This window comes from Drosophila teissieri, chromosome 3L (assembly GCF_016746235.2).
Source record: "Drosophila teissieri strain GT53w chromosome 3L, Prin_Dtei_1.1, whole genome shotgun sequence".
In the NCBI taxonomy this organism is placed as follows: Eukaryota; Metazoa; Arthropoda; class Insecta; order Diptera; family Drosophilidae; genus Drosophila; species Drosophila teissieri.
The window spans coordinates 23,535,851-23,547,264 of NC_053031.1; positions in this window are offsets into that span (position 1 = coordinate 23,535,851).

Here is an 11,414-nt window from a genome sequence, read left to right on the forward strand (position 1 = left end):
TGGTCTGATGGTGATGGTTTCCCTGCCGTGGGGATGAAGACAATTCGGGACTCTAGCCACGATTGCGGTAGGTGTCCAAGAAGTAGGGACCTTTTAAAAATGTATAAAAGCCAGTTTATGGCTATGTTTCCCACATGTAGGATTTGTGCGGGTATGATTTTGTCTGGACCTGCAGATTTGTATGGTTTAAAACTGTGTATGGCCCAATGGATGGCTTTTTTGTAGTTTGCAAGGGCTTTCTTGTAGGCGGTCCACAGGGCCTCCTCATTTCCTGCCTTGGCCCTGTTATAAAGGGTTCTGCAGTCCATTCGGAGGGGACCACCAGGGAGGTTTTATTTTTCTTTTGGGCAGGTTTCTGTGAGAATTGACACTAGTTGTTTAAGGGTATGGAGGGGGATCCAGATGGAGCTGAAGAGCAGCAGAAGCTGCCTTACTGTGGTGGAGGTTTATTTGCAGAAGCCTCACAGACATCTGCTGTGGGCATCTCCACCACGGTAGTGTCAGCTCCCTCCTCGTCCGATGTGTCTAGGTCCGTCATTGGACCCATATTTGCGAGGCTGCGGAGGATTTAAGCATCGGTCGAGTAGCCGTCCTCGGCTTCCGATGCCTCGATCTCAGAGGCAATCTCCGCGATCACTCCTCCACCGCCTTCCTGATCCTCCTTGGCGGAGTCTGATTTATAGACCTTTATGGTCACCGAGCTAAACTCGAAGTTTAGCTCCCCGTGAGCGGCCTCAATGGGAGCTAGGGACTCCTTGTTGAGGATGAGGATGGCCTGGTTTGTTGGCCCTTCCATCTCGTCTATCTTTACCACTCGCCAGTCCGAGGTGGGAAGGTGGGGGTTGCATCGCTGCAGCATGGTGAGGATCTGTTCCGGCGCTTTGATGGATGCTGAAATCCAGATCCTTGCACGGGGTCGGCAAGGTACGTCGGACCAGCTTAACGCAACAAGTCCGGCGCCCTCATAGACCTCCGCCAGCTCATTTACTGCGGCTTTGTATAGCTCCGTCTATAGCGCTCGTCATCACAGCGATCACCTTGACGCTGCCTTGAAACCATTCCACGTATTTGCAGACAGGAGGGGGTCCAGGTTCTTTGGCCAGAATTTAGGTTGCATTACGAATCGTGAAGATTTCGAGTTCTGTACGACCGATAACTTAAACTCCCCCCATGACGATAGGATTGCCTCTGGCAATGCGTCATTCCAATCCATGTAAGCCCTTTATTGAGACTGCAGAAAAATCTTTGATTCTATGGATCATAGAATTTGGCTATTGTGGACAATGTTATCGGCTTGGCGGGTCGATGATACTTGAAAAAAATTAAATAAAAGTTGTTCTAAAGCTGGATCCCAGGCTAATCCCACTGCTTTGGCAATATCCGATCTATCAATTTGTTGACATGGTTGCAGTTTTAAAGCTCTTTAGAACTATAAAAGCTAGAAAGTTAATTCAGCATGCAGACTTCAGAGACATTGAAGCAGCGCAAGTTTATCGATTTATGTTGCCACGCCCACTATAACGCCCACAAACCGCCCAAAACTGCCACGCCCACACTTTTGAAAAATGTTTTGATATTTTTTCATTTTTGTATTAGACTTGTAAATTTCTATCGATTTGCCAAAAAACTTTTTGCCACGCCCACTCTAACGCCTACAAACCGCCAAAAACTGCCAGTGTTGAAGACTCTCCTTCGCAATTCGAATAGCTGAGTAACGGGTATCAGATAGTCGGGGAACTCGGGAACTTTTGTTGCTAAACATAAAGAACTTGTAGATAAGCGAACAAAAACATATACAGCTGAAATCTATTTAAGCATTCAATATTAGGAGCGGGTCCGAGTCGCAGAACGAAGTACAGCGCGGGGAACGCTGATGCAGAGCTTCGGAGACCTGCCCCAGGAGAAAACCTTCTAGCTCCAATTTTTATTTTTGTCGTCGCCTAAATTATTGCGACTCGAGTTCATTTCAACTGGCACGCCCCGGAGGCAGAAGATCCCGAATCGATTTGGCTGCGAAATCCTCAGACTCTGGACCGCTTTGCATGTCCCCAAGGTGCGTCTCTCGCTACCTTTCCTTTGCAGGTGACATGTCCTTTCTTTTTGTTGGCATTGTCTGCGCGCAGGGTCTAGACTGTTAGCATGCATGTCAAAGATTTCGCCAAAAATGTAATTTTTATTGTTTTCCGCGCCGTTCTGGGATTCCTTGAAAGTTTCCGCGTATCGGAGCCATTGGCATTAGCAACCCTAAGGGGATTCGGTGATGTGCGATCTGCGCCAGTCCAGAAAATTACAATGCATTCCATTAAGTTTCGTGAATAAATGTAATCTTTTCCATCAATTATATGATTGGGGACTTGCATTGTATTCTTGCCAGATTAGGATTTTTTCTAAAATAATATTCACTCCAGTTTTTAATAGAGTATGGTTTGGTAGCGTTAATGAACCATATTAATCCTTCCTGGCTTATCGAAGGTTAATGACGCAGACGGACTTACAGTCACGTTTGGCCCGATGGGCTCTAAAGCTACAATGATTTAACTTCAAGATTAAGCACCGCAGCGGCAAGGACGCCAGACGCTTAATTTAGAGTAAATGGGGAGAGTGTAGTAGCGTTAGATTCTAGTCAAGGGTTGATAGTCGTCAGAGTTCAAGTCCGACAATTGTAAGGAGTGAAGGCGAACAATAATAATAAGTTGTTGCCAGATAAAAATTAGTTGACGGCCTAGTATGGAGAAGGACACCGGTGATTCTTTGCATAATCAGTTTTCTGAAAATTGTGGATTCTCGAGGGCTTAATTAGGGATGTTTTAAAGAATGCCCATGATCACTCAATGGCAGGAAGGCGGTGTGACGAGAAAGATTTTTGGACAACGCGAAGAGAAAAAAAATTAAGTTATCATCGGGCGCTGGATTCCAAAGGAAGGGTAAATTTGGTATTCACAAAGAAATCAGAAATGGCGCAGTAGAGTTTCCGTATTATTTTGTTTTTTTATCGTTAACCTTTGTGCCCACAATAACCTCAAGGTCCACAGGAAATCACCCTGAAGCGCTTTCGTCGGTGGATTCCCAAAAGTGGGCTTACCTAATAGAAAAATCGCCCAAGTATTTATCGCCCAAGTATTAGTGGAATCAACATTGTTTTCGAGGCCAAGGTCTCTCGCAGATTGAAACGGTCGAATTGGTATTCAAGGGCAAAACATGTCTCTACGATTTGACTTTGCGATCTAATGTAATTGAGAGCGCTCATTTCTTTTTTCTTTTTTTTTCGTTTGGTTTTTGGCTGCCGACCGTGCTTATTTACTTATTTGGTGATCTATGCCCAAAAGAAATGTATTTTATTTTAAATTTGTGCTTGTTTTGCCAAGTTGGTTTATAAACTCTAAATTATTTTGTATAACTAAATAATTTTTCGGGGAATCCGTATGCGATAAGCACGAGTAACTTGATATAAATTATTTATGTGGGCTAGAACGTACAATTTGCATGATTATAAGCGATTTACATTTTCTTGCGTTTTTATTGGCATGTATTATTTATTTATTATTATTATTTTGTTTAATTCCTTGCTATTCCTCTCGGGAACTTAGGGCTTCTACGAGAGCCTTCCATCTAACTCTGTTTTGTGCTGTCTGTTTAGCATTTTCCCATGTGATGTTTGTTTGGGTAAGTTCTTGTTGAGCGGTTCTTCTCCATGTTGCTCTTGCCTTCCTACCCTCTTGCTTCCTTGGGGGTTCCAGTCCAGTGCCATCCTTACTATATTCTGTTTGGCCAGAATACCCCACATTCTCAGGCATTTATTGCTGAAAACCTGCAGCTTCTGCGTTATTTTCTTCGTTGCGAGCCAGGTCTCACTTCCGTATAGCAGTATGGATTTCACACACGCATTGTAGATCTGGAGCTTTGTTCGCGGCTGATTTGTCGGTCTCTCCATATGCGCTATAGTCTCCCAAATGCTGAGCGGGCTTTGCCAAGACGACTCGAGACATCATCATCCACTCCTCCACTGTTGGATATGATGGTGCCAAGGTATGGGAAGCTGGTGACGAACTCGATTGGGTTCCCATGTATGTTGATGTTTCCTTGGTTGGAGTGGTTAAAGCGCATAGCTTTTGTTTTTCCTACGTTTATCTCGAGTCCTACGCTGCTGGCTATCCTGACGACGTTGTCACTTTTCCTCTGTATGTCGCCGAGTCTGTGAGAGATAAGACAGATGTCGTCTGCATATTTCAAGTCCTAGATTGGACGAGCATACTTGTCATTAACTCGTCGACCACGATGTTGAAGAGTAGATGAGTTAGCGGGCATCCTTGCCGAATTCCGGTGTTCGTCTGGAAAGGTGCACTTGTTTTCCCGTTGTGCAGTACCGCCAGGTTAACATCGTCATACATCGATTTGATGATAGCGATGAGATTAGCAGGTACTCCTTTTTACTCCTTGCAAGTGATCGCCATATAGCTGCCCTTTCAACTGAGTCGAATGCCTTCTTGATGTCGATGAACAGGAGGTGAAGCGGGGCTCTCCATTCCACAGCTTGCTCGGTAATTATGCGTAGTGTGTTTGCCTGGCCTACGTAACTCCTGTGTGGTCTGAAGCCTGCCTGTTCGTCTCGGATTGTTGGCTCAATTTTTTCCTGGTGGCGTTCGTTCAGTAGTGTAGCTAGGATTTTATAGCTAGTGTTGAGCAGTGTTATCCCTCTCCAGTTGTTGCATTCGCTAAGGTCGCCTTTCTTGGGGAGCTTCACGATGATTCCGCTTTTCCAGGAGTCAGGCACAGTCTCGCCTTCCCATATGCGTGAGAAATGTGGATGCAGCGTATCAGCCATCAGCTAAGGGTCAACTTGAAGCAGTTCGGCTCGTATGCTTTCCTCGCCGGCTGCCCTGTTGTGCTTCAGCTTCTTTATTGCATTCACAATCTCTCTTACATTTGGGGGTGCAGAGTGTATCCTGGTATTCCCACTTTGTGGCGCAGTGCTTCTGTAGTCCGTAGCCACGTTTGGTGACGTGGTGTGGCTAATTCCCATGAAGTGTAGGCGCCACCTCCGGATCTGTGCATCATCATTGGATAAGAGGTTGCCTTCTAGGTCTCTGACTGGCTGCTTCCGTCTGTGGTGGGTTCCGGCAATCCGTGCAATCTGCTGGTATAACGAGCGCATGTTGTTCTCGACGGCTGCTCGTTCTGCGTCTGTCGCAAGTCTATCCAGTAGCGCTCGTTTGTCCTTTCTAGCCGCTTTTTTTTCACAGCTCTGCACAGTTCGCGATATTCATCACGGTTCTGTGTGAGCTGGTCCGCCAGAGGCTTCAGATTGTTCCTCCTTCTAATCAGGTCCCAGGTCCCTTCAGGTATCCAGTCTGATCTGCGTTGTTGCAGCCCAATTATTTGCTCAGCTGTGGTCCTTAGCTGTCTGCAGGTGTGCACCCATGGGTGGACTTCTAGGGGGATCAGCTGTTCCCGCAATGTGGACGTCATTCTCGTCTTCATAGTGGAGTCGCTAAGGAGGTGCAGGTTCAGGGGGGCCGCTCGTCGGTGTTGGCTGTTATCAATATTCCTTGCGTAGTTGCGGTTCAACTTTATTTCACGTTGTCCAATGACTAACTCATGATCACTGTCTTTAAATGCTCCCCTTTTGTTCCGTACGTCCAGTAGTGAGTGTCTTCATTTCCTGCTAATGCAAATGTGGTCGATCTGGTTGCGCGTGTTACCACTAGGAGATGTCCAGGAGAATTTCTGGACATCTTTGTGTGGGAATATTGTGCCGCCGATGACCAGTTGGAATAGCTGGCAGAGTTCAACTAATCTCTCCCCGTTGTCATTGCGAGTCCCAGTTCCATGTTGGCCCATGACTGATCCAAGTCCGGCGTTGTTGGGGCCTACTTTCGCATTAAAGTCACCCATGAGGATGTTAATGTCACCTTGCCGCGTCTTGTTGAGGGTTGCTGTGAGGGCAGTGTAGAAGTTGTCCTTGGTGTCATCGTTGGCGTCTTCCGTCGGGGCATAGCATTGTATGATATTTATATGTCTAGCTCAACATCTGAATCTGGCTGTCATAAGTCTATCAGAAATGCGTTCCCAGGAGTGCAGTGACTTTTTTATGCGTTTGGACACGTAAATCCCCACTCCGTATCTGCTGCCGTCACTGTTGCCACTATGTAGGACTAGATTGCTACTTGATGTTGTTGTTTCCCACTGCCAGACCACCTCATCTTGCTGGTTCCGGCTATTGCAATGTGGAGTCTCTCCATCTCCGCCTCGAACTGTGCTAATCTGGATGGTTCTCTCAGAGTTCTAACGTTCCATTGTCCAATTCGTGTCGTTTTGATATGCCTATGGTCGTCATCGAATTTTGGGGGCCGTTTATGTTTAATTTTCTTGTATTTGTTTCGGAAATAGATTAAGTTTTTCGACCGATCTGGTGATTGGCCAGATGCGGCTTATCCCGGTGGTGGGGCTGCCACCTAACGTCATCGGGGAGTGGCGTCTACGGTGATGTTACTAGTCGTAGAAAATCGAACAGTCTGGTAACGCGTCAGTCCCTGCTGTGTGTTGTTGCTGTTCGCAGAACATAGGGTGCACTTGGTAACTATGTGGGGGACCCTGCTTTACTCCATATAGCGTGGTGAGGGGGTGTGGCGGTGGGGCAAGAGGAAGTTGCCGAAGATTGTTGCATTAGGCATTTTGGATGGAATAATACTTTCTAAAAACTAGAAAAGTAATTTTTGAGAGGAAAGATTGTGTGGCCATGCTCCCGTAATGGGAGGGGTTTGAACCCATGTATTATAGCTGTACAAAATTTAAGTAGTGTTTAAATATATTTTTATATCCGTTACTCGAAGAGTAATAAGGTATACTAGATTCGTTGAAAAGTATGTATCAGGCAGAAGAAAGCATTTCCAACCATATAAAGTATATATATTCTTGACCAGGATCAATAGCCGAGCCGATCTGGCCATGTCCGTCGAGATCTCAGGAACTACAAAAGGTAGAAAGTTGAGACTCAGCATGCAGACGCAGCGCAAGTTTGTCGATTTTGTAACGAACCGCTACACTGACAAAAAATATAGCAGGCAAGATGTTGACTCGAAATCTGAGCGCACGCATGATAGTGGTCCGGCTTCGGCTCGTCGGCAACGGGGGTGATGGTTTTGCTCAGATCTCGGAATGCCTATGCATAATTCAAACTAAAGATAATTGCGTGTGTTAATGTGAGGGGCCACTGTATCGCCTCTGCGCACAGAGCTTTCGCTCTCGTCCGCGCTCGCCCCTTTTCTTCGCACTTACGCTCTCACTCTCATCCGAGCTCGCGCGCTCCAAACTCCGCGGTCGGCCGACGTTGATCACCCGAGCCCGCTTTAGCGAAGGAAAGCGGGTGGGACCGCCGCTCTAGTTTAAGCTCGAACTTTAGTCTCATATATGCAGCAGAAAGCAGAACTAAAACCCACGACGCCCCCGCTTCTTCGTTCTTCTTCTTCTTCTTCGACCCCTGGGTGGTGTTCTTCGGATTTTGCTCTGCGTCGTGGGAATTTTTTTATTCGCCAACGGCTTGCCACTTATTTTTGGAGGACGATGCATTCACAAACTCTCTTACATTTGGGGGTGCAGAGTGTATCCTGGTATTCCCACTTTGTGGCGCAGTGCTTCTGTAGTCCGTAGCCACGTTTGGTGATGTGGTGTGGCTAATTCCCATGAAGTGTAGGCGCCACCTCCGGATCTGTGCATCATCATATGGAGGACGATCGCCCCCCTTTAAACATTGGTTCGAGCCGGATATGCTTCCCGTCTGCCAGCAGTTCCCGGCCATTCGTTCCGCCAAGATAAGTACGAGCCATCTTAAATTTTCTCACTGCCGGTCTTCAGCAGAGCTCCGAACATTCAATTTCGGTCGCAATGCTGTAAGACTATTTTCCGTGTCAATTCCACATCCGTGAATTTTCCCGACCTAATGGCAGGTGAGAAATTCAGTTCATCTAATCGATCGACATTTTTCGTTTCAATCCGTTTTCGCTTCGCTTCTATTCGCGCCGCCGTTCTTTTTTCGTACATCAACGTGCAAAAGGTCGCAGCATATGTTTTTACATATGTTCATGCATCATACATATTTACATATGTTAATATGTTCATACATATTAATATATGTTCATATGTTCATACATCATACATAGTTACATATATATTCATCCCATACATCCTTGCACATACATATGTGGGAATGGGTCTGGCATCACTGTTCAGCCGAACACACCACAAATCAGTTGGGAAGAGGAAAGAAGATTCACGGAAAGGTGAAAAGCGAGGAGTTGAAAACGAGAGACGACGCTGAGACGCAAAAAACTACGACGAAAATATATCAAACGGTGTTAAATTCTATTCAAATTTGCGTTATATTCTAAACTTTCTTATCCCAGCTATACTTAGCAATCAAATAAAACAGTGGGATTTATCATTAAAAACCAAAACCAATCCCACAAATATGGGCGCTTAACCTATCTGAAAAGTGCAAAAGTAAAACGACGAAGAATTAAAACGAAAGAAGATTTATATCGACGAAAGCTTTGAAAATCAAGAGCTCGAACGTGGAAAAGTTGGAAAAGACGTACATGTTTGTAAATGACGCTACAAATACCGAGCTGATCTGCATTCATACATTTATAACGACGCGTATGTGTGTGTAAGCGACGAGCTGAAGGAGTGTGTATACGAGCAGAAGGAGTGTGTATAAACGAAAATAACAACGAGTACAAAGAGTAAAGAGAAACATGTCGCGTCTAGCTGACTTTGCTTGTTTTACAGGCATTAAAAACTGAAAAAACGAAAAGTGTTCCCCTATTACATAAGTTTGTTTACGAATACGACAGCGATCGAGATAACCGAAAGCGAATGCGTTCTTTTGAGGGTTTTTTATTTTCGGAGAGTAGTCGACCCTTTAATGAGAAACATTCGTATGTCGCGGAAAATTTGACTAATAACGATTTGAAACATATTGGGGTTGCAGCATGACAAGAACGATTTGATGCTACATATTTTTCGAAATTTGCGCACCGGAAATTTTCTTAAGGACGCTGATAAAGAGGACGACGAAGATGACGAAATTGACGATGAAAAGAACGAGAGTGTCGAGCCGTCGAAAAGTTAGAGTGATGAAGAAGAGTTTCGATCAGTGCAAAGCAAAACACGCAAACAAACGAATGTGCAAAACAACACATAGGGAATTCTACAGTGGCGTCCGAAAATAACGATAACGCTCCTGCCAAAAGTTTCGGCATAAGTTCGGCAAGATTTTCAGTGAACTTTCGAGATATTGAAGACTTAATCAGACCATTTAGTCTGATCGCCATTCGATCATCGCCAAGCCTTTGACATATCTGATGAAACACGACGTCAAGTTTTGCTTTACTATTATAGAGATTGCCGCGTTTAACATGCTTAAGACTTTGATTACCCAGAAACCAGTGCTCAAGATTTTTCATCCGCAGTCCGAAACGGAACTACACACATTTGCGTCGATTGATGGTTTCGGAGCAGTTCTACTCCAAAAGTCACCTCACAATATCCAGATTCATCCTGTTTACGACGGACGCGGAAAGAAGGTTTTCTAGCTATGAAAGCAAAGTTTCTAGCTTCAAAGCGAGCGGTCGTGTTTTTTTTTCTGCGCTCCGAATTTATTTTTGTTTTGCTAAATCCAGCGGTGGAATTTAACAAATTCGTTAATAATTCAATTTCGTAATCCGTACTAGTTAAAGTTCCGTTCGCTTCGCGAGTGAATCTTTTGTGATATGTGCATTATTGTAATAAATTTATTCAATCTGTTCTCATTATGTCTTTGCGTTTTGTTAAAACTCTTTATCGTGCGTTGTCCGTAGTGCTGTTTGGTGTTGTTTTTGTACTTAACTGCACGGTGCACCCGCTCTCTCGCTCTCCCACACAAAATCTTAAAGTGCACACTGCGCTCTTGCGGTACACTTTCTGATTTTGTCTTTTGGTACAGTGGTCAAAACCCAATTAAACATGGAAACCAATGTTGCCTGCTTCCATAACAAATGCCGTCAAGTAATAAAGGCTGATCAGTCAAAAATGACCTGTTGGCTATGTGATAGAATGGTGCACACTAAGTGCGCTGGTTTTAACGGCCGAACCAGTGATGACCTAGCTAAAGGCCCTAATCTAAAATACTGTTGTGATACTTGCCTAGGAGTTGCGAATGAAATGCAACTCTTTATGCGCCAAACTAAAGGTGGCTTGAAAGGACTGATCAGCAGTTTTGGCGTGGCTAGAGATAGTTTTCGTCGAGCTGATGATCTTCTTTCTGCGCTTGATTCACAATTTAATAGCCTCAAACTATTAGAAGAATCTCCAAAGCGCAAGAAAGCCGCTGGTGGTAGGCTGCCTAAGGGGAATACCCCGCAACCTTCGGCAAGTGATCAACAGGACTCCACAGCTGATCAGTTGACGATCGCAGCAAACCCTCAAATGTTGCTTAGATCGGCAGCTAAAAAAGATTCGGTGCAATCCGGTCAATCGGTTGTGGAGGGAGTCCAGCCTGGGATTGCTACAGATTCCGTTTTGTCCGCACTGGTTTCTCAACCGGTGATTCCACCCGTCCCGAATTGTTTACCATCACAAAGGAATATTGAGTCCGGACTACCGGCACAAGTTGGCACTTCAGAAATACAACCTGCAGTGCCAAAACCCCTCTCGGTGGTTCCACTAAAGAAACAAATTTTTGTTTCTCGGCTTTCCCCTGATCAAACATCATTTGATGTACTGTCTTATATACAAGACAAAACAAAAGCCGACAACATAAAAGTGGAAAAATTTAACTTTTCTCCCATCCTCCTCTACTACTTCTACTTCTTTATCTTCAAAAAAATAAAATCTAGTCTCACTACCTGTTATCAAAATGTAAGAGGCTTGTGTAGTAAGCTAACTAATTTGTATTCTAATAGTCTTTCCTTTGCATCCCATATTATTGTGTTTACAGAGACTTGGTTAAAACCGGAGATACTTAACACCGAAGTTTTCACAGGTATGTACACAGTATACAGGCATGATCGTCCCTCCAGGCGGGGAGGTGGAGTCCTAATTGCTGTTAGGTCTACCCTCACGTCAGTGGAGGTACTTTTTGACGAGTGCCGTAACTTAGAATTCTTATGCGTAAAGCTGTCATTTTCTGATAGCTATGTTTATATTACGTGCTCGTACATTCCGCCGTCTTCTGAATTTCCTGAATATATTAACCATTTGTCCGCTATCCAATCCGTTACAAACAGACTGTCCGATAGGGACCAACTAGTTGTCCTAGGTGACTTTAATATACCAGGCACTAAGTGGTCCACAGAGGAACAGTCGAATATTCTCCTGCCTATAGCACAGCATGACTTTATTGACGGCTTGCTTGACATATCGTTGTCGCAAGTTAATTA